We start from the raw sequence: 26,835 nt of genomic DNA on the forward strand, positions 1-26,835 counted from the left end.
TGGGGGTGTTACACCCGGCCTTGTCGCTTATTCCGACTCAATCAATGGAATTACTTCCGAACATTGGGCCAAGTAATCAAATTGTTTTCTCAAACAGCAACATCGTTGCCGAATATAAATACACCACGAGCCGGATTCCCCAGGTTTTGAGCCGAGTATTTAAATCCCCGTTTAAAAGGAAGATCTTAAATATAAAAAAAAAAAAAAAAGAGTTTTGGGATACGCTCTGACTTACAAATCATTTTTTTTGAAGATTTCCCGAAACACTTTAAAGCGTGTTTGAGTGTACAAGTGATTTATGACGTAAATCAGTCCCCAGAATATTTAGAAATGACTGAATATTATATTTAAAAATATTCCCATTAAAGAATAGTCTTTATAAAAATAATGAAGTAGCAAGTGTTAAAATTTATACTTGAAACGAGTATAAATAACCCCCAAAGATATACCTTATATGCAAGTATTATCTTTATTGAATAATCGAAAATAAGTCTTGATTATTGACATCTTATTCTTTAATAAAATAAAGAATTATTTCAGCAAAATAATCGGAAGTCATAGATCCTCAAATGAATATTCAAATAATATTCATTAAATAATATAATTGAGTCATAAGCCCTCGAATGAATATTCAAATATATTCAATAATAATATATAAAAGAGTCATAAGCCCTCGAATGAATATTCAAATAATATTCAATAATAATATAAAAGAGTCATAAGCCCTCGAATAATATTCGAAATAATATTCAAATAAATAAAGTTAAAGTTATCGAATAAACCTTATTCGATTAATAGTTTGGAAAACTATAACCATATATATATAAATATATATATTATATCCATATCCATATATACAAAATCTACTCGGGATCCTCGACTCCCGGTTTTAGAAAATATTTTCACCTTTGGGTCCCTATACTAAGGGTATATGCAAGTTACCGCTATCCTCTAGCATAGGTATTATCAACTGAACCAACAGATATATTTCAAGAATATGAAACAGGCATGCATATACCATATCACATGCTACAATATATCGCAAGAATTTGCTAAATAACCAATATGCATTTATCGCAAGATCATGCATATACAAATGTATACATCACAACAACAGTATAACGGATAGAATACTTGCCTGAGCGACTTGGGGGTGAGAAAGGCTCGGGACGAGTCTGATAACCTATAAACAACAAGTAAGTTGGAATTAAACCAAAATCACTTGTAAATCTATACTTTAACTAACTTAGACTCTAACGCTTGTTTTGCGCTCACCGATTTGCTTAAGTCACTCGGGTGCCCTCGGCTCCACCATTTTTAATAATTTAACCTTTACGAGTTTTAAAGCGATTCCTTCGCGAATGCCTTACCAACTGCCTAACACACTTACCATAAATGTTTCACACATTAATTAACCCTTTTTGGTCTTTAACCTACATTCCAAAGTAAGGCGAGGGAAAAAGTTTCGTTCGCGAAACGCCGTTACTTGAAACGGTCGTTTCTCCTAAACCGTAAATCGGAATCGAACGAACTACATATAAAAACGAAGCTCGTAACATGAGCTATCTAAACATGGCAGTGGTCACAATCTAGCAGGGGGTTCTCGGGTCCTAATGCTATGCACAAAAACAGTCCAAAGAAATCGGACGTTACGACGGCTATGTTTACGCGATTTCCAATTTTAACCCATTCACAAACAACCCAAATCAACCTCAAATCCAACATACAACCATCCTCCATCCTTATCACATCATAACCACCCCAACCAATTCAATTTAATCTTTCATACTTATGCTTAAACTTAACTTTAATCATTCTTAAGTTCTTTTAAATCAAAACCACAATAATTACCATTCCATTCACTACCATACCAAATCTCAACTCTAAATCATAACAACAACTACAATATCAACCCACTACTCAAAATCACCTTATAATATATGAACCTAGGGTTTGGAAATGGTATACCTTCCTTGACAGTGGTGGGTGGAGCTAGGAAGCCTTAAGAAGCTTTGAGAAGCCTTAGGAAAGCTTGGATCTTCAAGAAAAACAAGAAAAAGTTCAAGTTAAAAACTTGAAAACACTATTCATTGTCTTCTTCTTTGATTAAATGAAGAAGTTAGAGAAAGAATTAATGGCTAAACTCATGATATAGCCATAACTAAGCATAAAGATGATTAGGGAATTTTCTTACCAATTTAGGATGCTTGGATCTTGATTTTTGAAAAAAATCTTGCCTTTAAAAGTGTACAAAGCCGAGAGCTAAGATGAAGAACAAATGCCTTGGTTGTTTTTGATTTTTGATGAAATAATTTTGCTAGCTTGGTTGGCTTGATTGTATTTGATTTAGTAAATTACTACCTTGCCCTTGAATTTGTGTGGTCCTTATTCAACCACACCTCATTCCTTCCCATGTCATGCTTACCTCATCCTCATGATGTCATCCTTCCTTCCTTGTCTTCTTTCTATTGGTTGGATGACATCATTCCCCATTAATCCCTTTGATTAACTTCCTAATCGTTTGCCTAATGACCGCTGATCTGTTATACGGTTCGCTTAACTTTCGTTCTCGTTTATCGTTTGAAGGATCATACCCGGGATCTTATTACTTAGGTTCCCCTTAACCTTTCTCAATACATTATATTCCTTTTTATGATCCTCTATCATAATCCTTTAATTTAAAATCCTTTTTATCCTGTTACCTTATACTCAATTCTCTCTCCGTATCTTGTGGATTTCCGGGAAAAAAACCAAAGTGTTCGGAATTGGATTCTGACGATATTTACATACACTTATATACTTCATAGAGTACTAATAATATCCCAGAATATCCATAACAGAACCCCTACATAGTGTGGCGTGAAAAGTTTTCTCATTCAGCTAAAACACTATTCACAAGGGTTACAAAAAGTTGAAAATTTTGGGGTTATTACAGTTTTTTAAAATGAAATTATAATATCCAATTCTAAATCATTATTCATTGGTCACTTGATACCATAGCTCTTTTCACTTGATGATCATTATTCTCAGTCCTTGTCAATGTGACTTGCTGAGCTAGTTAGGTCATTTGTGCCGATGTTGTTTATGTTCTTTCCAGTTAGAAGGAACCTGTTGGTAGCGAGGATCCCCAATCTAGTGTGAGAGCTAGGAGTCCAGGTTGATGGAGTTAGGCTAGCTGACAGCTTTTGGAATAGTTTAAGTTTTATCAAGTTTTGTAATAATGTTTAATATTTCAGTTGTAAGTTTGAATAGTTGGGATTTGGGCGTTTGTAATATAAGTGTGTGTGTGTGGCTTGTGTGCATACTTTAACCTGTTGCGATCCGTGGTAGTGTGGTAAGTAGGGTCACTGTATATTATTATTATCTTTATCATTTTTTATAGGCATGTTATAAATAAGGTGTGGTGTGTGTGGACCCCAAACTTCTGACCCGATTTTGGAGGGCGCCACAAGTTGGTATCAGAGCTACAGGTTAAAAGTCACTGACACAAGCCTAGGTTGACGGGAATGGGTAGAGGGTTTAAGATTAGAAGTAAGAAGTAGAAAAAAATAGAACATCGAGAGGTTGAGTGCGACGGTACAACAGGTATCAGTATAATTCGCGTTGTGGTTCGAGATTCTTATATTATGATAATGATTTCAGATAACAGTGATGGCCGACTCTTTCATCCCCGTATCAGCTGATCACTCAGAGCCCTCAGTTAGAGGACCATCTTCAGATCCACGTCCTGTTGTTCCACCGGTGTTGGCTATTTTACCTCCACCTGTGTTGCAGCCCATACCACTGCAGGTCTATTCCACCCCAGGCATGAGGCCAACCTATCAGAGGACCCCCACCAGCTGATTCAGATTCCACTGGGCATTCAGTTGCGGGTGCCCCATTCCAGTCTACATTGTATCCTATTCCTTATTACCGGTATGAGGCTCTTCTATTGGAGCGTGATTCCTTATTGGCACAGATCCGAGAGCTGCAGCATATCATCAGGACTACAGATGTTATCATGGTGTGAGGGAGCTTCGAGAGGAGATCCATGTGACACGCAGGATTCTTGAGGCTAGGCTACATGGAGCTATATTACCTGGCCGAGGACCTAATGCATTTATGGGATGGGCTTTAGTGAGGTGATGGAGGATCTTGAGAGGCTAGGCGGACCAGAGTTTCCTTGGAGTTAGATCCAGAGATGGAGATGCTGATCAGTGTTGTTGTGGTTGTTTAGTATGTACAGTAGTGTTGTAGTTTGTATTAGTAGACTTTTGGGTTGTATTCATAGACTAGATCTACTGACTAGTGAGTAGGTTTGTTGTACCCCTTTTGCTTTTACTTCCAAAGCGTTTTTAATGCTTGTACTACCTAAAACTTTGATCTATATATCAGTACTTTTCCTTTCCAGCATTGTCATTTACATTACTGCACCTATTTTACTTTACCTTCTTTATTGCACTCGTTATACCCCTGTGATACCATATATCCTATTCCCTTAACTGTTTATATTCTGTAAAGGAGCATGCAATTTACTTAGTTCAACTGTTATAACTGTTTTTCAAAAAGAGATATTTCTGTTTTACAAAACTTTTCTTTTATGCAAAGGATTTGATTTAAAGGCTAAATAAGTTGTTTGATTCTTTACAGAAAATGCTTCCCAGAAGGAATACCCGCCCACCAACACCCAGAATGAAGAAACCAACAACAACAATAACAACCAAGATGATACTAACCAGAATGTAAACCCAGGACCTATAGACCCATCAATAGCTCAGATTCTTCAAATCTTGGCTCAACAAACAGTTCACCTGACTCAACAGCAACAAAGGCAAACCAATCCCCATGTAACTTTCAAAACTTTTCAGGCGGTAAACCCACCAGAATTCAAGGGTTCCTTAGATCCGATTGAAGCGAATATTTGGTTAAAGGAAATAGAGAAGTCGTTTGCTTTAGTTAAAGTGAAGGAAGAATAGAAGGTGGAGTTTGCAAGTTATTATTTGAAGAATGAGGCCACCTATTGGTGGGAGACTGTGAAGACATTGGAAGGTACATATGTTATACTTGGGAGAGGTTCTGTAATAACTTGAATTTTTGAGACCTTGTAAAAACGTTTAATGAATAGTAACCCTGACAGACGGGGAAAAAATTTTAGCCCACACTAGTGCATGAGAAAATGAGTTTCGGAGTTGATATTATGATTATACGTATCAAATGAATGTATGTAAACGCTATTAGTTTTCGGAAGAAAACGAACTTTGAAAATCGACCATATTTACGACTCATCGAGAATTACGGGAATCGCAATATAATTACAAAATTAAAACACTACGGATTTATATCAAAGTATGATAATTCCAAAATATAAGGAATAAATACGAAAGGAATTATGTCACGAACCATTTACGAGGAAGTAATTCGAAAACGTTTAAGCGAACCGAGCGAATGCGTAAACGATTAAATAAATGTAATGCACTAACTAACCATGGTAAGAAAGTAACCATGTTTACTTTATCAAATAGTGAGCTAGAGATAGGATGATCAACCAAAGCTAATAGAATAGTAAGCTAATGAAGCTAAGCAAGTGGCTTAGCTTGTAATCTACCACAAGCTAGCTAGATTTGTCTCCAAGATTGGCAACATAAATTTAAAACCTATGATTCTAAACTAGAGAATATCAATCAATATAAGATATCACAAGCTACCACTTGCATCATTCCAAGAAGCAACCAAGAAATAAACACTTCTTCTCTCCCACTTCTCTCCATTCGGCTTTCTTCTTCAAACCAAGGAAATCAAAATCAAAACCTCAATTCTAGCATGGATAAATCCTCCCATTAATTCTCAAGCTTCTTAACAAACAAACTAAGGTAAGATAAATCTTTGAGCTCTTTTATCAAGGTTTGATGGGTGAAATAAAATCAAGAAAGTTGCTAATGAATAGTATGAATAGTAACTCGTCTTTGGTTTCTTGATTTCAATGGCGGTTTTAGGTTCCAAAAACTATACTAAGCACTCCCAAGACTTCACCATCATCAAGAACACATCTCAAGCTCTCAAGAAAGGTAAAAATATTTGACCCAACTTATTTAAGATTTAAGTTCATGATCCTTTTAGTATGTAGTTGTAAACCTAGTTTTGGTAGTGGTATTGTTGAAATCTTGATATTTAGCTAAGTAGATTTAAGGTTGATTGTTGTTTCCTCAAGAACATGATGTTATTGAGAGTAATTAGTGTGTTGATGATGATATGTTGATTTTTGGTGGTAGTATAAAGATTTAAGGCGTAAACGAAACTGCGATCGTAAACGTAATCTCACTAAAATGAACAAAACGTAACTTTAAGTTTCTGCAGAAAGTCCCGAGTATGTAAACTGTAGTTTCTTGAAAAACAAGTTGATTATGATAGAAAATGTTATAAGGATCATTTAAGCGCTTGAATCGCTTGATTCCGATTTACGGATCAAAGTTATGGCCGTTTTACTAAAAGTGGTTTACGCGACAAAAACTGTTTCGAATTACGAACTTTGAAAATATAAAAGATCCATTTAAAAATGTTCCTAAATCATGAAATATTTACAGAGAGTAATAAATAAAGTTTATTATCTTACATAAAAATTTCAAGTAAAAATGTTGATTTTTCAATTTTATAAAAATGTCGGAGCCGAGGTCGCGCGGAGTACGAATGTCAAAAACAACCCCCTGTTAGGAAACTGTCACTTCGGGATTTTTACCCCCTGTTACCAGGAAAACTAATTTCAAATGATGTGTTCTAAATTTTATCTAGATCGCGCACGTAAAAACGGTGCATTAATTGAGTTAACGGTTTGAGAGATATTAACATTTTAGTGAAAGTGGTTTTGAATAGTAAAATTCCGTAGTTGACCAAACTTTTGAAATGCTTTTCACCTAATTAATTCATTTTATCAAAATGAAACTTTTAGGATAAATATCAAAATCACTCAAGAAGCTACTCTAAGTGGTTTCATATTAAAATATTAATTTTAAGATTTATTAAAAATGATAGAGTGCAAGCCGCGTAATAGTAATATTCGATAAAGTCAATTCTAGAAGACCACTTTGACCGTCCGTTTCGACCAAGAAGTGATACTTATTTAGATTCGGTAAAATAATGAAAGTTATGAAGTATTAAACTTATTAGAAATATAAGTTGGTGATGAGAGTAGGAATACTGATTAAGATTATGATGTTTGTTGATTAGAAAACCCGGAATGAGAGGAAGTCGGGGAAACGTGTCTTGGACTCCAGGCAAGTTTACGAACCCAATTCTATTTACTGTTATGTTGTGAAAGGATTGTTTTATTATCATTACATAAGTACCATGTTTGCCATGATACGTAGTTATTGAATTTTCGCATGATATAGCGATGTTGTACGATAAGTATATATCGTGAAATGTTAAATTCCGCTATAAGCGTGACATATTATAATAAGACCGAGAGGTCGGTCAGAATTTCAAGATAAAACCCGGGAATCATTCCGGTGATATTATAGGACGACTACAAGTCCATAGTAGTACGTTTTAAAGGAACTCAACGTCCACTTACCAATATTAAACACCTCGAGCTTTTATTAAAACGATTTCCAAAGATCGCATTCCCTCAACTATACTGTATCATTTGGACAAGAAATATTTACTTACTATTCATTTATTAGGGAGAAGTATTCTCCAGTAAATATTTACTTCAATCTCAATTAAATATTAAAGTTTTTAATGTATTAAACATAAATTAGTTGAGGAATATTATTTTATTTTTTTAAAAGTAAACTTCTTCGAGGTTTAATTATTTATCGATTATCATTTAATAATTTACTATTTATTAAAGGGTTTATTTATGATTTGAAAATCATAGAACCGAATTTAAATTACGTTCTGATTTTTGAAAATCATTTGAATAATTTCAGATCGTCGGAGAATATTATCCCGACTTATTTAATATTTTGAATATAGTTTCAAGGAGCAACTTTTCCCCCTTATTTAATTATCTGTTGACAACGATCAACTCACATCCTTAGTACTTCCTCCGAAAATTTCGGAAGTACGTATATATATATACATTTATATCTTAGTAAGATAAACTGTTTCTATCAACAAGCAAAACGCTTGGGGAACTTCGATATGGTTCGAGTTCTCTGGTACTATGTGTGCTAGATGGACTACCAAAGGTTAGAATTCTTTTAAAAGGACAAGGGAGGGGTAGAATCTGGTACTATGTGTGCTAGATGGACTACCAAAGGTACCGCAGGCGAAGGTACTCTATGTACTCAGGAACTTGTGAAGTATGTGTATACCCAAAAATGGGACACGTAGCCCGAATGCGGCAAGGGTGATAACTGGGATACGAAGGTGTCGTCCTTCTACTAGTAGAAAAGGTTACTATTATCGTATTACGACTGATCATCGTATGCGGTGGCTCTAACGAGTGTCCTATTCTTCCAATTGGAATTGTGATGTAATACCGTAACTTAAGCCTAGGCGCTGGGTTTACTATTATGGTATTTGCAGGTTAATAAAATCGACTAAAGGATTGTTTTCATAAAAGGTGTGTATCACCAAGGGAAACTATTTTTGAATAAAATATAATTATCAAATATGATGTTTTACGTGAGTTTATCATACAGTCATTTTCACACTGTACATTATTATGCTGGGCATGCTCACTCTTGCTTTCTTTTAAATGACACAACACAACAGATAACCAGTATGTCGGTGTGGGACTTAGTCGCTTGCAGTCATGGGGAGGATCCCTGGCAGCTTTGTCTCAGGTCTGCCAGAGTATCAGAAAGGTATAAGATATCAGTCGTAATTATTATAACTTTATATAGAGGTTATGAATAAGTGTTTGAGATCCTGTAAAGTACATTTGAGTTTTAATAACAGATGATACTTGTTGTACTTCGTTTCTAAGGATATAACTTGTGAGTGTGTGAGATTGGGGGTCTGTGATATGGAATTATTGTAATATTGAGTTAATACAGGTTACACATGATTTGAAGGATTTCGTGACGACCCAGATTCCTGACCCCAGATTTGGGGGGTGTTACAGGTTCAAATAATTGTTTTTAGAAAAAAAAATTCCTAAGTTTGTTCAAGATCAGATGGAGCTGAAGTTTTTAGAGCTAAAGCAAGGAAATATGTCGGTAGCTGATTATGAAAGTAAGTTTGAAGAGTTATCGAGGTATGTGCCATCATATGTAGACACTGACAGAAAGAAGGCCAAGAGATTCCATCAAGGTCTGAAGCCATGGATCAGAGGGAAGGTAGCCATATTTGAATTGGATACCTATGCAGGAGTTGTACAGAAGGCCATGATTGCAGAAACTGAGAGTGAGATGTCCCAGAAAGAAAAAGAAAGTAAGAAGAGGAAGTTTGAAGGAAATGAAGGACAGTCACAACCAGGGAAGTTTCCAAATTTTAAGAAGGGCAAGTTTCATCCAGGGAGAAATTTTAATTTCAAAAAGCAAAATGCAGGCGACGGAGGTCAAGGCAACCGTCCAGTCAATATAAATCAACCAAATAAGTTGAGGTTAACTTTTCCAGATTGTCAGGTATGTGGGAAGAAGCACAGAAGAGTTTGTAATAAGTTGAACGTGGTTTGTTTCAAGTGTAATCAGAAAGAGCACTATTCGAGGGAGTACCGCAATCAGCCAGTGAGAGAACTAGTAAACAAGGATCAGCCTACTCGGAATCCAGCGGTTAAGGTTCCAGCTATTGGATTTACATGCTTTAAATGTGGGAAGCCAGGACATATAGCCAGGGATTGCAAGACACCAGCCCAGTCAGTAATGCATTAAGAATTATGGGATCTACTCCAGCAGTAAATGAGAGTCCAAGGGGCTAGAGTTTTTGATATGTATTTAAGGGACGCTATCCAGGATACTGATGTCGTGGCAGGTACGCTTAATGTGAATTCTTTATATGCCAAAGTGTTAATAGATTCGGAAGCAACTCGATCGTTTATTTCTCAAGATTTTGTTAGTAAGTGAAACTGTTCAGTTGAGTATTTAAATGAAATAATGACTGTGGAATTAGCAAATCAAGAACGTATATCTGTTAATCAAGTTTGTGGGAATTGTGAAATTGAGATTTCTGGTAATAAGTTTTGTGTGGATTTGATGCCATTTAAATTAGGAGAGTTTGACGTTATCTTAGAAAAGGATTGCTTATCTAAGCACGATGCCCAGATAGATTGTCGAAATAAGAAGGTAATGGTGAAGACGCCTGACGAGAGGATAGTAACGTTTAAGGGCCAGAAACAAGCAAAGAAGTTCTTAACGATGATTCAAGCTAAAAAGTTACTATGGAAAGGATGCGAGCATTTCATTGCTTATGTGATTGATAGAAGTCAGGAGCCAGCAAAACTTGAAGATATTCCAGTAGTCAATGAATTTCCAGACGTATTGCCCGATGAGTTACCAGGACTTCCTCCAGATAGAGAAATTGAGTTTGCGATCGACTTAGCACCTGGAACGGAACCAGTATCCAAGGCCCTGTACAGAATGGCACCCGTTGAGATAAAGGTACTAGCAAAGCAATTGCAAGAGTTGTTAGAGAAAGGAGTAATCAGACCCAGTTTATCCCCGTAGGGTGCATCGATACTATTTGTCAAGAAGAAGGATGGAAGCATGAGACTGTGCATCGATTATCGGGAGCTCAACAAGCTTACAATCAAGAACAAGTATCCGTTACCCAAAATTGATGATTTGTTTGACTAATTAAAAGGAGCCAAGTACTTCTCCAAGATCGATTTGAGGGCGGGACATCACCAACTAAAGATTAATCCAGAGGATATACCAAAGACAGCTTTTAGGACGAGGTACGGACATTATGAATTTTTAATGATGTCTTTTGGATTAACCAATGCCCCGGCTGCATTCATGGACCTGATGAACATAATTTTTAAGGAATACTTGGACAAGTTTGTTATTGTGTTTATAGATGATATTTTGATTTATTCACAAACAGAAGATGATTATACAGAACATTTGAGGACAGCTTTGGAGATTTTGAGGAAGAAAAAGTTATATGCTAAATTCTCGAAGTGTGAGTTTTGGTTACAGGAAGTCCAGTTCTTAGGACACATAGTCAGTAATGAAGGGATCAAAGTGGACCCAGCGAAGATTGAAGCAATTACAAATTGGAAAAGACCGAGAACACCAACAGAGGTAAGAAGTTTCTTGGGATTAGCGGGATATTATCGCCGATTCGTTCAAAATTTCTCAAGGATTGCGACACCATTGACAATACTTACACGGAAGAATGAAAAGTTTATATGGAATGATAAATGTGAAGAAAGTTTTCAGGAATTGAAGCGAAGATTAATTACAGCACCTGTTTTGTCACTTCTAGATGATCAAGGGAATTTCATAATCTATAGCGATGCTTCCCATAAAGGACTCAGACGTGTTCTGATACAGCACGATAAGGTTATTGTGTATGCGTCAAGGCAATTAAAACCACATGAATAGAAGTATCCTACTCATGATTTGGAGCTAGCGGCTATAGTATTCGCTTTGAAGATTTGGAGACATTATCTATATGGAGAAAAATGTGAGATTTATACGGATCACAAAAGCTTAAAGTACATATTCACACAGAAGGAGCTTAATATGAGACAGAGAAGATGGTTAGAGTTAAATAAGGATTACGACTACACGATCAACTATCATCCCGGTAAAGCAAACGTTATGGCGGACGCGTTAAGTCGGAAATAAAAGTTGAATATGTTATTAGTACCCGAAGAGATATACAAGGAATTTCAGAAACTGGAATTAGAGATTAGAGTTTGCAAGCCTGATGAAGCAAAAGTGTATAGTATGACTTTCCAGCCAGAGTTATTAGAGAAGATAAGGAAGTGTTAAGAAGAGGTAATGGATCAGAACATTAACCGTTTGGTAGGTGAGGAATTGTGCATGTAAAAGGACGATCAAGGTATTCTTAGGCTTTCTTCTAGAATTTGGATTCCACCAGTGACGGAGTTGAAGAATGAAATTTTACAGGAAGCTCATAATTCAAGGTATTCAATCCATCCAGGGAGTACCAAAATGTACAGAGACTTAAAAGAAAATTATTGGTGGCCAGATATGAAGAGGGAGATTATAGAATGGGTTAGCAGATGTTATACATGTCAGAGAGTTAAAGCAAAGCATCAGAGACCAAGTGGATTGTTGCAACTATTAGAGATTCCAGAGTGGAAGTGGGAGCATATTGCCATGGATTTCATAGTTGGATTACCAAGGATGAAAGGTAATCATGATGCCGTTTGGGTTATAGTGGATAGACTTACCAAGTCAGCTCATTTTCTGCCTATAAATGAAAGATTTTTATTAGACAAATTAGTCCATATGTACCTAAAAGAAATCCTAGTTCGTCATGAAGTTCCTGTGTCTATCGTATCCGATCGAGATCCGAGATTTAATTTGAGGTTTTGGAAAAGTTTTCAAGAATGTTTGGGAACGAGACTGAATATGAGTACGGCTTACCATCCACAGACGGATGGCCAGAGTGAAAGAACAATCCAGAAAATCGAAGACATGTTACGTGTTTGTGCTATTGATTTCAAAGGAAGTTGGGACGATCATTTACCCTTGGTAGAATTTGCTTACAATAACAGTTATCATGCCAACATTGGAATGCCACCCTATGAAGCTCTTTATGGACGCAAATGTCGATCTCCCGTATATTGGGATGAAGTAGGAGAATGCAAAATACTTGGACCTGAATTAGCGCAACAGACAAAGGAAGTTGTTGAAGTTATCCAGAAGAGATTGATAGCAGCACAAGACCGTCAAAGGAAGTATGCAGATCAATCAGGGAAAGATATGGAATTTGAAGAAGGAAATCTGGTATTACCGAAAGTATCTCCGTGGAAAGGATTAACCAGATTCGGGAAGAAAGGAAAACTAAGCCCTAGATATGTCGGACCTTTTGAGATTCTAAAGCGTGTTGGCAACATAGCTTATGAATTGGCGTTACCTCGCACATAGAGCACATTCACAATGTTTTTCACGTATCGATGCTTAAGAAGTATAATCTAGACTCCAGGCATGTAATCGAACACGAGCCAATAGAGCTTCAAACAGATTTATCATATGTAGAGAGCCCGATAGAGATTCTAGAAGAAAGAGAGAAAGTGTTAAGAAATAAAGTGGTAAAGTTAGTAAGAGTACTGTGGAGAAACCCAAAGGTTGAAGAGTCAACCTGGGAGTTAGAAAGTGATATGAGAGAAAAGTACCTTCATTTGTTTTCTTAGGAAATTCTGAGGACAGAATCCTTTTAAGGGGGAATGTTAGGGCGAAATTATGCGCTAATAATACGCGCAAGTATACGCGTTCGCAAGTAATATAGAATACTTTCTAGTTCATTCCCACAGAGACTCAGACTAATTATGTTCAATTAAACTCACTCACCACTGTATGATTACTTCTCAATATCAAGACAATAACACTTAAATTTGATTAACTAATTATTAACTATAATTAACTACTAAAATTAAACACTTAATTAACACTTAGAATTAACAATATTAAAATACTCATGAGATCACAACATAATTACTACTTCCTTCAATAGCCATTGTTATTACCCTTAGCATGCAACAGTGATGATTTTAATCGAATAACACGAAACTGATAAAAGCCAACTTTCATTGTACTAATACCATTCTACCAAACATCCACAATTAAGATAGAAGTTGAATAGGCATCAATTATGTTGAGTCCCTATATGTCTACAAAAATTGACAACATAACGATTTAAGAACAAGTTATTCCTTTTGATTACACAGGGCGAATAAAACGGTTAGAGTTACCCACTAATCATGCAACATCATACATGAACCTATGCTAGCATGGCAAGTTCTAAATCTCAAGATCCACCGTCGCTTCACAAGAGATTAGCATCCTATCTTATATGTCCGTGACGCACATAAGACGAATACGCACAACTAATACTAGATATCATACAATCATCACACACTAAGATATTAAACAACTAACTAAAGAATTCCATAGTAAATCCGTTACGACCCCATGATCACGATTAGCCCATGTTAGCACTCATCGTCATCATGGGTTCATATGAAAACATGATAAATAAACACAAGAGAATAATAACTAAAACTACTTATATTAAACCAGAGTACGTCACAAGAGTAAATAGGTTCAAAGTAAGAAAACTAGCATCCAATGTTACAACGAAATAAAGAATCACAAGAAAATATGCTTCCTCTTCGTTGCGGTGTGCTAAAACGGTCTTCTTCCTTATCTCCTTCGCTCCTTGATTAATACAACGATCCAACCTTAGTGAAACGTCTCTGAAATCTACTTATATAGGAGTCCCATAAAACCCAGATAGCTCAGAAGTAGGAAGGCAAACAGAAATAGGAGTCTAAAATAATTATTCTGAATTTACCACCCTGCACGGTCGCTCAGCATAGCTGAGCGGGCGCTCATACCCTTTCTGGAAAAATGATCTGTTTGCTCCGTTTCTTAGCTACAATCTGCTCCTATCTTCCCACTTGCAATGCTAAACACATGCCAAGACTTATTATTGATGAATTCTCTCCCGAAATGCAACTAATACCCTAAAATGCACAAACACTAGAAAAACGCATCAAATACACAAAATACTTGATTTCAAGACAACAATTTAAGCTATTATAAGACGTTCTAAGTGGTATAAAAACATGCATGAATGCAATCTATATGAAATGCAGCGATCCCCCTTACTACGACTAAACCAACGAACTTACGACATTTCAACAAATGCAATTAGGCGAATAAAGATCAATCAAATCGTGCAAACTAACATACAACCAGAAACGTCGTGTGTGCAGATGCTTAACAGATATGGTTTAGAACTAGATCAACTATCATGACTCAACTATCCTCAAGGCAATCGCATGATTGTACAATGAATAAAAATTCTAGGCACAAAGTGACTTATAACACTTCAAGACTCCTGGAGCTTATTACGGAATCATGCTTTTATTTATAACAACAATGCTTATTTGACCGTGCAATGAGTGAGGTCCACAAAAGACTTATACAATGGCATCCATGTAGCGAACGTTAGGTTAGCGGATCCCAGACTATAAAAGCCTTAGGTCACTAGGCACAAAGTCCCCTAAGAACTTAATAACTTGAATACCAAAGAGCCACTCGTGATCAATTATGCATTAATTCTTTATTTATTTATTTTTTCTCTTTTTTTTCTTTTCTTTTTCTTTTCTTTTTTTTTTCAAAATTTCTGAGCAAGTGCGTTTCGCTCCATCTTGCTCAACCCTAGACTACTCGCATAAACACACGAGCATAAAATTCTAAGCATAAAAAGTAGATTAGCCTCGAAAACCATCAAACCATAACAACCATCTAGTCCTCTAAAGCATTCCCTAAGACTTACTGAAATTACAAGTGTTTCTAGCATGCATATCAACCTACACGATTCAACATCACTTTAACGCTATCACTACACTCGCATCAACATCACAAATCAATTGGTAAATCAGCGCAAAAGGGAACATGGCATATGCATGAGCTACATGACATGATAAACAAATAAAGCTATAAATAAATAAATAAAAAACTATATGGCAAAAATTATGCAATTATATGAACTATACTATCATGAACATGCAACTATATGACACACACAAAATATTCCTTAACTACCACCCCCAAACTTAAAATCTTCATTGTCCCTAGTGAAGGTAGTAGAAGGGAACATAGGGTATACCTACTCGGAGAGATTATCATCATCATCACCCTCAGAGGGTGGTGTATCAGGAGGCGGATATGCAGAGTCTTCACCAAACACTGGCCACTGGATGTCAGCTCCAAGGCCTCGAAAAACAGTCCCTAGTGCAAGGGTGAGCTCCTGAGCAAACCTGCTCTGCGTCTCGTACATAGCATCCATCCTCCGTGACAGCCTCCTATACTGGGCATCAGCCATCCCAGCACCCTCCTGAGCTCTAGAAGAACCAGCCTCATCACGCCTTGGCCTCGCCATGGTAGCACCTCGTGCTGGACGCCCTTCTAGAAGACGATAACCCAGTCCATGCTCCTCGGGCTCACCACCGGTCCACTCCTGCATCTCATGCAGAGTCCCAGAGTCAATAGGAACGGCCGACAACTGCAACTGCTCATGAGACGGCCACTGAACTCCCACAGCTCGGCAAAGCTTGGTAACCGTAGATGCATAAGGGATGTTCGTGTGCTTAGCTCCCCTCAAAAACTTCAGAATTCCCTGGTAGATGAACTCACCAAGGTCCACATAGTACTCCTCATTCAAAGTTCCCCACAACAACTGTGCTCTCTCAACTATGACCTCATGTGCATGCGAAGTAGACAAAATATTAGCACAAATAAAAGCATTCCATGCACGGGCATACCTGTTCATCGTAATCGCCGAAAAGTGGCGATACTCATTAGTTCCAGTCTTGAAGGTCCATATTGTGCCCGGCCTACAGAGAGTAGCACAAATCAAATCCAAGTCAAAATCCTCAGCAGTCTTCTCATTCCAGTTCTCCTCCGTGGGCTTCCTCTGTCGCTGCCCAATCACACGGCGAATCGTCGTAGGGTGATAATCAACCGTCATCCCCCGGACCACAGAATACCCATTCTTCTCGGCCTTCGCATTCGCATAGAACTCGCGAACCACGCTCATCGGCACTGCTTCAGGAGACTCACAAAAAGTAATCCACCCATTCTCCGCAATCATAGGCAACAACTCAGCATCCCTCCCCGATGGTAAGAATCCCCTCTCCTTCAAAATTGGCTTCCCCAGAAGCCTAGTGTACTCCTCTTCAGCAACCCTATCATTCAAATGAGGCCTCGCAGTAGTACCCCTCGAGGAATCAGCAGTAGGGACAGTGATGCTGCTATCGATAGTCCTTGCTCTCTTGGGTACCATCAAAACTGAGTAAAAGTGCTTGAGATTTGTGTTTTTGTGTTTGGGAGAGAGTTGAAGTGTTGAAAGTGTATGGGAGATATATGGGATAGGTGTATGTATATATAGAGTAGGGATTAGGGTAGAATTTGATTAGGAGTGGGTTTAAGGGTTAAAAACATGAGATATTGGGGAAATAGGTCGTGGGTTATGGGCTGTGTTTTGTGTTCAGCAAGCTGAGCGACCGCTTAGCATAGCTGAGCGGGTGCTCAGGGGGCGTCTGGAAATTTTTTTTCCAGGCTCCATTTTTCTGATTTTTTTGTGGTTTTGGATAGGTTATTAACTTCTAAGGGTTCCTGTAATAACAAATCATGGGTTGCCTCCCACAAAGCGCTTCTTTTTCGTCATTAGCTTGACATTGCGTACATTCCTCACGTTGACAATAAAACGACACTAACCACTTCCCGGTTTATCGTGTCCCCATAGTAGTGCTTCAAACGCTGACCATTAACCTTGAATGCTTGGTCCGGATCATTCTCAAAACTCTCCACCGCTCCATATGGAAACACAGTTTTAACAATAAAAGGTCCAGACCACCTTAATTTCAACTTCCCAGGAAAAAGTCGGAGACGAGAGTTGAATAAGAGAATTTGTCACCCCGGCATGAATAACTTAGGATGTAGATTCCTATCGTGCCACCTTTTCACTTTTTCCTTGTACATTTTGTTGTTCTCGTACGCTTGGAGTCAAAATTCATCAAGTTCATTAAGCTGAAGCATTCGCTTCTTTCGAGCTGCATCTAGATCCAGGTTCAACTTCTTCAACGCCCAATAGGCCTTATGCTCAAGATCCGCAGGTAAATGACATCCCTTACCATACACTAGTTGAAACGGGGACATCCCAAGTGGAGTTTTGTATGCTGTTCTGTAAGCCCAAACAGCTTCATTGAGCTTTAAAGACCAATCCTTCCTTGACGGATAAACAACCTTCTCTAAGATGCGCTTGATCTCCCTGTTAGACACTTCCACTTGACCATTTGTTTGTGGATGATAGGCAGTAGCAACTCGATGATTCACATTGTAGCGCTGCATCATAGAAGTGAACTTACGGTTGCAGAAATGCGACCCTTCATCACTTATGATTACTCGTGGCGTTCCAAACCTTGTGAAAATCTGCTTATGAAGAAAATTCAACACTGCCTTTGCATCATTTATTGGTAGAGCTTTGACTTCTACCCATTTTGAGACATAATCGACTGCCAGCAAGATGTACTGATTATTGCAGGACGAGACAAAAGGCCTCATGAAATCGATTCCCCAAACATCAAAGGCCTCGACTTCAATCATAAAATTTAACGGCATCTCATGCTTTCTCGTAAGATTTCCCACTCTTTGGCTACGATCACACCTTAAAACAAACTGATGAGCATCCTTAAACAAAGTAGGCCAGAAAAAACCTGCTTGCAGTATACGAGCTGCGGTCTTCTCACTACCATAGTGTCCATCATAAATTGTGGAGTGGCAGTCTCGTAATATCCCCTCCGTCTCACAGAATGGGATACATCTCCTGATGATCTGGTCAGCTCCCTGTCTAAAAAAATATGGTTCATCCCACATATACCACTTCACCTCATGCAGAAACTTCTTCTTTTGAGTTGTGGTCAAATTAGGAGGCATTATATTGCTGACAAGATAATTCACAATATCTGCGAACCATGGCTCTTCCTCCTGAATTGCGAACAACTGCTCATCCGGAAAAGATTCGTTGATCAATATCTTATCATGTGAAGTAGACTCGGGATTCTCCAATCTAGAGAGATGGTCAGCTACTTGATTCTCAGTCCCTTTTCGATACTTGATCTCTAACTCAAATTCCTGTAGTAAGAGCACCCAACGAATTAGTCTCGGCTTCGAATCCTTCTTGGAAACCAAATAGCGAATGGCCGCATGATCAGTGAATACTGTCACCTTCGTCCCAAGCAAATAAGATCAAAATTTTTCAAAACCAAAGACTATAGCCAAGAGCTCCTTTTCTGTAGCGGTGTAGTTCATTTGGGCCCCATTTAAGGTCTTGCTAGCATAGTTGACCACATGAAAAAGATTATTCTTGCGCTGCCTATGAACTGCGCCCACCGCATAATCACTCGCATCACACATCATCTCAAAAGGCTCTGTCCAATCAGGTGTTGTAATAACTGGTGCAGTGATCAACTCTTCTTAAGAGTCTCGAATGCCGTCAAACAGTCATCATCAAATTTGAAAGGCACGTGCTTCTCAAGCAAGTTGCACAATGGCTTAGATATCTTCGAAAAGTCCTTGATGAAACGCCGATAAAAACCCGCATGACCAAGAAAATTATGGATTCCTTTCACAGTAATAGGTGGTGGAAGATTTTCAATGACTTCCACCTTGGCTTTTTCCACCTCAAGACCCTTGCTAGAGACCTTATGCCAAAGAATAATGCCTTCACGCACCATAAAATGACATTTTTCCCAATTGAGCACCAAATTAGTTTCCACACACCTTTTGAGTACTGCGCGAAGATTATTCAAACATTCATCATACGAATGTCCAAAGACGGAGAAGTCGTCCATGAACACCTCGACATTATTTCCAATCATGTCAGAGAATATAGCCATCATACATCTCTGAAAAGTGGCAGGTGCGCCACATAACCCAAACGACACTCTGCAAAAAGCAAATGTGCCAAATGGACAAGTGAAGGTAGTCTTTTCTTGATCCTCTGGTGCAATACAAATCTGATTATACCCTAAGTAGCCATCCAGAAAACAATAATACTCATGACCAGCCAACCTGTCAAGCATCTGATCAATAAACGGAAGCGGGAAGTGATCCTTCCTTGTGGCCTTGTTCAACTTTCTGTATTCCATGCATACTTTCCATCCTGTGACTGTTCGAGTGGGGATGAGCTCATTCTTTTCATTTGCTACCACAGTGATACCTCCTTTTTTAGGTACACATTGCACGGGGCTCACCCAAGAACTATCAGAAATAGGATAAATGATTCCTGCATCCAACCACTTCAGAATTTCTTTCTTCACCACCTCTTTCATGATAGGATTAAGTCTGCGCTGTTTCTTAACAGTCAGCTTACTACCCTCCTCTAGCAGAATCTTATGCATGCAATATGAAGGGCTTATCCCTTTGATGTCTGCTATGGTCCATCCAATAACCGATTTGAATTGTCTCAAGATCCTTAAGAGCTTGTCCTCCTCACTACCTGAAAGGTCAGATGCAATAATAACAGGTAAAGTAGATGCATCACCTAAAAAAGCATACCTCAAGTGTTCAGGCAATGGCTTAAGCTCCAAGGTGGGTGCTTCCTCAATTGATGGTTTGAGCTTTCCTTCAGCATTTTTGAGGTCAGAAGTATCAAGAGATTCAAACGGCATGTCTAGCTTTCGCCTCCAGGGAGAAGCATTAAGATATTATAGTTGCTCATTGCCATCCTCATCATCACTATCAAAATCCCCCACTAAGGCCTTCTCTAATGCATCAGACATTAGCATATGATCGAGTTCTGAAGTAACCGCAGAATCAATCAAATCCACTTTTAAGCACTCCTCATCTTCTGTAGGGTTTGAATATATTGAATGTCACATCCTGATCCTGCACCTGCATAGTAAGTTCACCTTTCTGCACATCTATCAAGGTACGGCCAGTAGCCAAGAAAGCTCTTCCCAAGATTATGGGAATCTTCTTATCTTCCTCAAAATCCAGAATAACAAAGTCTGCAGGAAAGAAGAGCTTATCCACCTTGACTAGCACATCCTCCACTATGCCTCTTGGGTAAGTAATAGAACGATCAGCCAATTGTAGAGACATGTAGGTGGGCTTTGGATCAGGAAAATCCAATTTTTTAAAGATCGACAACGGCATCAGATTGATGCTTGCTCCCAAATTGCAAAGGCACTTGTCAAAAGACAACTTGCCAATGGTGCAAGGAATGGTGAAGCTACCTGGATCTTTAAGCTTTGGAGGTAACTTTTGCTGCACACAGCACTGCATTCTTCCGTTAGAGCAACGGTCTCAAGGTCATCCAGTTTCACCTTCCTTGAAAGAATACTCTTCATAAACCTCGCATAACTAGGCATTTTCTCCAGAGCCTCAGCAAAAGGTATATTGATGTGAAGTTTCTTGAACACCTCCAGAAACTTACTGAACTTCTTATCCAGCTTTTGTTGTTACAATCTCTTAGGGAAAGGTGGTGGAGGATAGAGCTGTTTCTCCCCTGTATTACCCTCAGGCAGAGTGTGTTCAACAGTAGTCTTCCTTGGTTCAGACCTTAAGGTAATAGCCTTGACTTGCTCTTTAACTTCCTTCCTGTCTGGCACTTTAGTGTCACTGAGAAGTATGCCAGGTTGACGATTGAGCACTGCATTGGCTATTTGACCAATTTGATTTTCCAAGGTCTTGATCGACACCGCCTGACTCTTGCACAACATCTTAAGTTCCTCAAAATCAGCACTAGTGGGTGCAGCCGCACCTCCCTGTTGAGGATATGATTGCCTTTGAGCATACTGCTGCGGTTGCTGGAATCCAGGTGGGTTGAACTGTTTACTTACGCCTTGCTGATATGGTTGCTGAATAGCATTCTGATTATTACCCCAACTGAAATTTGGATGATTTCTGTTGTTAGGATGATAAGTAGCTGGCATAGGCTGCTGTTGTCGCTGATAATTATTCACATACTGAATAGATTTGTTAACAAGAGAACACTGATCCGTAGCATGAGAACCTGCACAAAGCTCACAGACCATAGCTATCTGATTGACTCCATAGGTGGCTAGAGAATCGACCTTCATAGACAGCGCTTGGAGATGCGCTGCAATAGCGGTGGCTGCATCGGCTTCCAGAATACCTGCTACCTTCCCAGGCATCATCCTTTGAGTTGGGTTTTGATGCTCATTTGCAGCCATAGTCTCAATAAGATTATAAGCCTCGGTATAGCTTTTGGCCCACAAGGCGCCTCCAGCTGCTGTATCGAGCATGGGCCGAGATTGTGCCCCCAAATCATTAGAGAAACCAGTGATCACCATCCAATCGGGCATTCCATGATGTGGACACTTTCTCAACATCTCCTTGTAGCGCTCCCAAGCTTCGCACATAGATTCTGTAGGTTGCTGCGCAAACTGAGTAAGAGCACTCCTTATAGCAGGAGTCTTTGCCATTGGATAAAACTTCACCAGAAACTTTTGCGCAAGATCTGGCCAAGTAGTGATGGACCCAGCTGGTTCAGAATGTAACCAGTCCTTAGCTTTATCCCTCAGAGAGAATGAGAAAAGCCTCAGCTTGATAGCCTCATCAGTCACACCATTATATTTGAAAGTACTGCAGATCTCGACAAAATTCCTTATGTGCATGTTGGGGTCTTCAGTCGCAGCACCTCCAAAAGAAACAGAATTCTGCACCATCTGAATAGTGCCCGGCTTGATTTCAAAGGTGTTAGCCTGAATAGCCGGATGAAGAATGATTGACTGAATGTCATCAATTTTAGGCCGAGAAAAGTCCATAAGAGCTGGATCTGCTGGAACAATATGATCACCCATGATTACTGGCTCATTCTGCTCACTTCCTGAATCTGAATCTTCAAAATCTATCTTCTCCGAAATTTCAAGAACTTCGTCTGTCTCCTCAGCTGTATCTAAGCTCCTCTCAGCTGTATCTAAGCTCCTCTTGCGAGTACGAGAACGAGTTTGCATAAACGCTCGCTAAAGTACCTGAAACACAACCGGAAACAATAAGTAACACGTCTTCATCACTGAGTCCTAATGACCAATGATGGTAAGTACATAAACTAAACAAATACGTCGAGTCCCCGATAGCGGCGCAAAAAACTTGTTAGGGCGAAATCACGCGCTAATAATACACGCAAGTATACACGTTCGCAAGTAATATAGAATACTTTCTAGTTCGTTCCCACAGATAATCAGACTAATTATGTTCAATTAAACTCACTCACCAATGTATGATTACATCTCAATGTTAAGACAATAACACTTAAATTTGATTAACTAATTATTAACTACAATTAACTACTAGAATTAAGCACTTAATTAACACTTAGAATTAACAATATTAAAACACTCATGAGATCACAACTTTATTACTACTTCCTTCAATAGCCATTGTTATTAACCTTAGCATGCAACAATGATGATATTAATTGAATAACACGAAACTGATAAAAGCCAACTTTCATTGTACTAATACCATTCTACCAAACATCCACAATTAAGATAGAAGTTGAATAGGCATCAATTATGTTGTCCCTATATGTCTACAGAAATTGATAACATAACGATTTAAGAACAAGTTATTCCTTTTGATTACACAGGGTGAATAAAACGGTTAGAGTTACCCACTAATCATGCAACATCATACATGAACCTATGCTAGCATGGCAAGTTCTAAATCTCAAGATCCACCATCGCTTCACAAGAGATTAACACCCTATCTTATATGTTCGTGACGCACATAAGATGAATACGCACAAACAATACTAGATATCATACAATCATCACACACTAAGGTATTAAACAACTAACTAAAGAATTCTATAGTAAATCTGTTACGACCCCATGATCACGATTAGCCCATGTTAGCCCTCATCGTCATCATGGGTTCATATGAAAACATGATAAATAAACACAAGAGAATAATAACTAAAACTACTTATATTAAACCAGAGTACGTCACAAGAGTATATAGGTTCAAAGTAAGAAAACTAGCATCCAATGTTACAACGAAATAAAGAATCACAAGAAAATATGCTTCCTCTTCGTTGCGGTGTGCTAAAACGGTCTTCTTCCTTATCTCCTTCGCTCCTTGATTAATACAACGATCCAACCTTAGTGAAACGTCTTTGAAATCTACTTAAATAGGAGTCCCATAAAACCCAGATAGCTCAGAAGTCAGAAGCCAAATAGAAATAGGAGTCTAAAATAATTATTCTGAATTTACGAACCTGCGTGGCTGCTAAGCATAGGTGAGCGGGCGCTCAGACCCTTTCTGGAAAAATGATTTGTTTGCTCTGTTTCTTCGCTGCAATCTGCTCCTATCTTCCCACTTGCAATGCTAAACACATGCCAAGACTTATTATTGATGAATTCTCTCCCGAAATGCAACTAATACCCTGAAATGCACAAACACTAGAAAAACGCATCAAATACACAAGATACTTGATTTCAAGACACCAATTAAAGCTATTATAAGACGTTCTAAGTGGTATAAAATGCCACTTATCAGGGAAGGATGTAATATCTGGGATATATCGTGTAATTATTTTGCAAATAAATAAATATTATGCATGTTCAGTATTTATTCTATGAATTATTTGATAAGTGGTATATGAGTTTGGATGGTTAAAAATAATATAAATTGAGTATTTTATTTTTTATAAGTCCAAAATAAAATATAGATAATTGTCATATCTTCCTATTTATTTTTATGTTGATTTATGATATTATAGGAAATTTATGGATTTTATAAATTCTTTTTCCGAGTATTTATAAACTATTTAATTTAATCGGGAACCAGCTGACTTCACCCGTTTTTACGTTTTTTATAACCCGAAACTCTTCCGAGAACTCCTTCCTAACCTAATTGCAATATTCCGAGCATTTTCCATGTTTCGACTTTTTCGATCTGGCGTACGGTTTGTCCTGTGCGGGTCTTGGCGCAATATTTTCGATATGATATTCATTTCGGTAAATCAATAAAACTCGTATTTTCGATAAACGGGATCTTTTTATTAAACTATTATAATTATCACCTCGTAATACGTGTAACTAGGTGCTGAGACCAAGACCGCAATACAAATTGTACTGAATTGGATAATTATTCCGGAAACCAGTACCGTTTGGATCTGTTTTTATAAATAAACGTACTATTTTATATCCGGATTGATCCAACGGGATACTAATTTTCCGTAATTATAAATAGCCTTTACCGTATTTTATTTCGTACCGAAAATCATTTGCGAACAGTAATTATAGAATTTTACAAGGAAAATTCATATATTCATAAGAAGTTCTGAAAATCAAACTAGCTTTTGAAGGTGTTATTGATCTTTGTTTGGAAAGCTCGAGTAACCAAATCGAAGGGTTTGAGGAGTAATATCATATTCCAGAACTCATTTTACTGCAGAATCAAAGGTTGATTTTATATATTTTTATTTATTTTCGAATTATTTTGATTAAAAATATAAATTTTTGTACGGATGATTGTTTGAATTATTTGATTCTTGCATGTTGTAGAGCTTGTTTTCCTGATTATTTTGATATATTATATGACTAATTTGGAGTTCAATAACATGTTCAAAATTGAGTTTGATTTTCGAATTTAGAAATTAGGGTTTATAATTCGTTTGAATGTTCTTGATTGAATTTGGGGGTTTCTTATTTCGGGATAAATAGATGTTCTAGAGGGGTGGGTTGTGTTCCTTATGAAATTTGCAATCGATTCGTATAAGTCTTGTAAATCGAGGAGGTCTATAGAGGAGGAGGTTGTCATTTGAAGTTTACGTCGAGCTCGCCGGAAATCGGCGAACTTCTCGACCAATTTCCGGCCAACTCAGAGATTATTAGGATGATTTGATTGCTGATATAAGTTCCTGGTGGTATGTGCTTCAATTCTGGAGCTTGTGGTGGTGTGACTGTACCTGGATCGCCTTCTCTGGCGAGACAGGGTATTTTCCGGCGACTAAACTGCAAAATTGCAGTTTAGTCCCTGAACTTTTGGGGACGATGAAGTTTAGTCCTTGTAGTTTTCAGAAGTTGCAGAAATAGGATTCTTGTTTATAAAATATTTAAAAATCATATTTCCTATTTATTTTAATTATAAAAATTCAATTTTATTACTGAAAATTCTAAAAATATTATTTTAATTCCAAAAATTATTTTTAATTCAAAAATAAATCTGAATTAATTAGTTAATTAATTTTAGTTAATAATTAATTAGTTAATTTGTCAATTAATTTGAAAATTAATTGATTAATTGATTTAATTAATTATTAATTGATTTTATTTATTTATTTAATTAGATTTAATTATTTATAAATGATTTAAAAATTCCGAAAAATAGTATCCAGCTTTAAAAATATTATTTTAGATTGTTTTCAAGGCTCGATAATTATGTGAAAATTATTTTGAAGCCAGATTTGGCCAACCGAACCCTGTCTATTGCTTTAAAATTGACCCAACGACCCGTTTTGACTCCGAAAAATGTTTTAAAAATCATATTAAATACCCGAAAGATTGTTCAAGACCCGAGATTTCCTTATAAATGAAATTTTATTGATTGTTTGACGTGCTATGTGCTATATGTGACTTGTTTGTTTGACTGTCGGTCTATATGTTCAGTGTTTACTTATTTTTAGCATGACTTACAATCCGTTAGTCGGATTTGGGTAAAATGAGATAGAAGTGTATACCGAATAAAATCATATGAGTTGAGTATTGATAGATACTTATGGTATGCGAGCAGAAGAGGCAAGGCGTAGGAAAGGGAAATAGATAGTCGAGGAGTAGGAGATTGTGATTGGAAATTGGTGAAGTATAGTAAGCTAGTACCAGGAAAGTGTTTTGAACCTTCTCGAGATATATTGTAGATAATTGATGGTTCTGTTATATATTGCAAGTGCTTTGAAGTATTGAACCCTAAACCTTGATTCCAGCTATTGATCTTTGATCAGTAAACCTTATTCTTCATGAACCATTGATTGTTAAATCCCCGAATACGAACCACAGATATACGATACTACTCTACAAATACATGCAAACTAATTACCAAACACTGAATCAGATTGCTTACATATTCAAACCATTGTACCTTACGCTCTGAAAGACCAAATCCTTATAACCTTGAAACTTTTATTCTTTTGTTATCCATTTCTTTCACCATCATTTGTGAAGATTGAAACCATCTT

The 26,835-nt window shown here is 37.6% G+C and overlaps 1 non-coding gene across 1 annotated transcript; it reads left to right on the forward strand.

Annotated features, from left to right (window-relative positions):
- The first annotated feature begins 21,956 nt into the window (after positions 1-21,956).
- On the forward strand, positions 21,957-22,063 carry LOC141683715 (small nucleolar RNA R71). The gene has a single exon (XR_012560414.1). It is a non-coding gene; the product is annotated as a small nucleolar RNA R71 (small nucleolar RNA).
- The last annotated feature ends 4,772 nt before the right edge of the window (positions 22,064-26,835 follow it).

This window comes from Apium graveolens, chromosome 1 (genome assembly GCF_009905375.1).
Source record: "Apium graveolens cultivar Ventura chromosome 1, ASM990537v1, whole genome shotgun sequence".
Taxonomy (NCBI): domain Eukaryota; kingdom Viridiplantae; phylum Streptophyta; class Magnoliopsida; order Apiales; family Apiaceae; genus Apium; species Apium graveolens.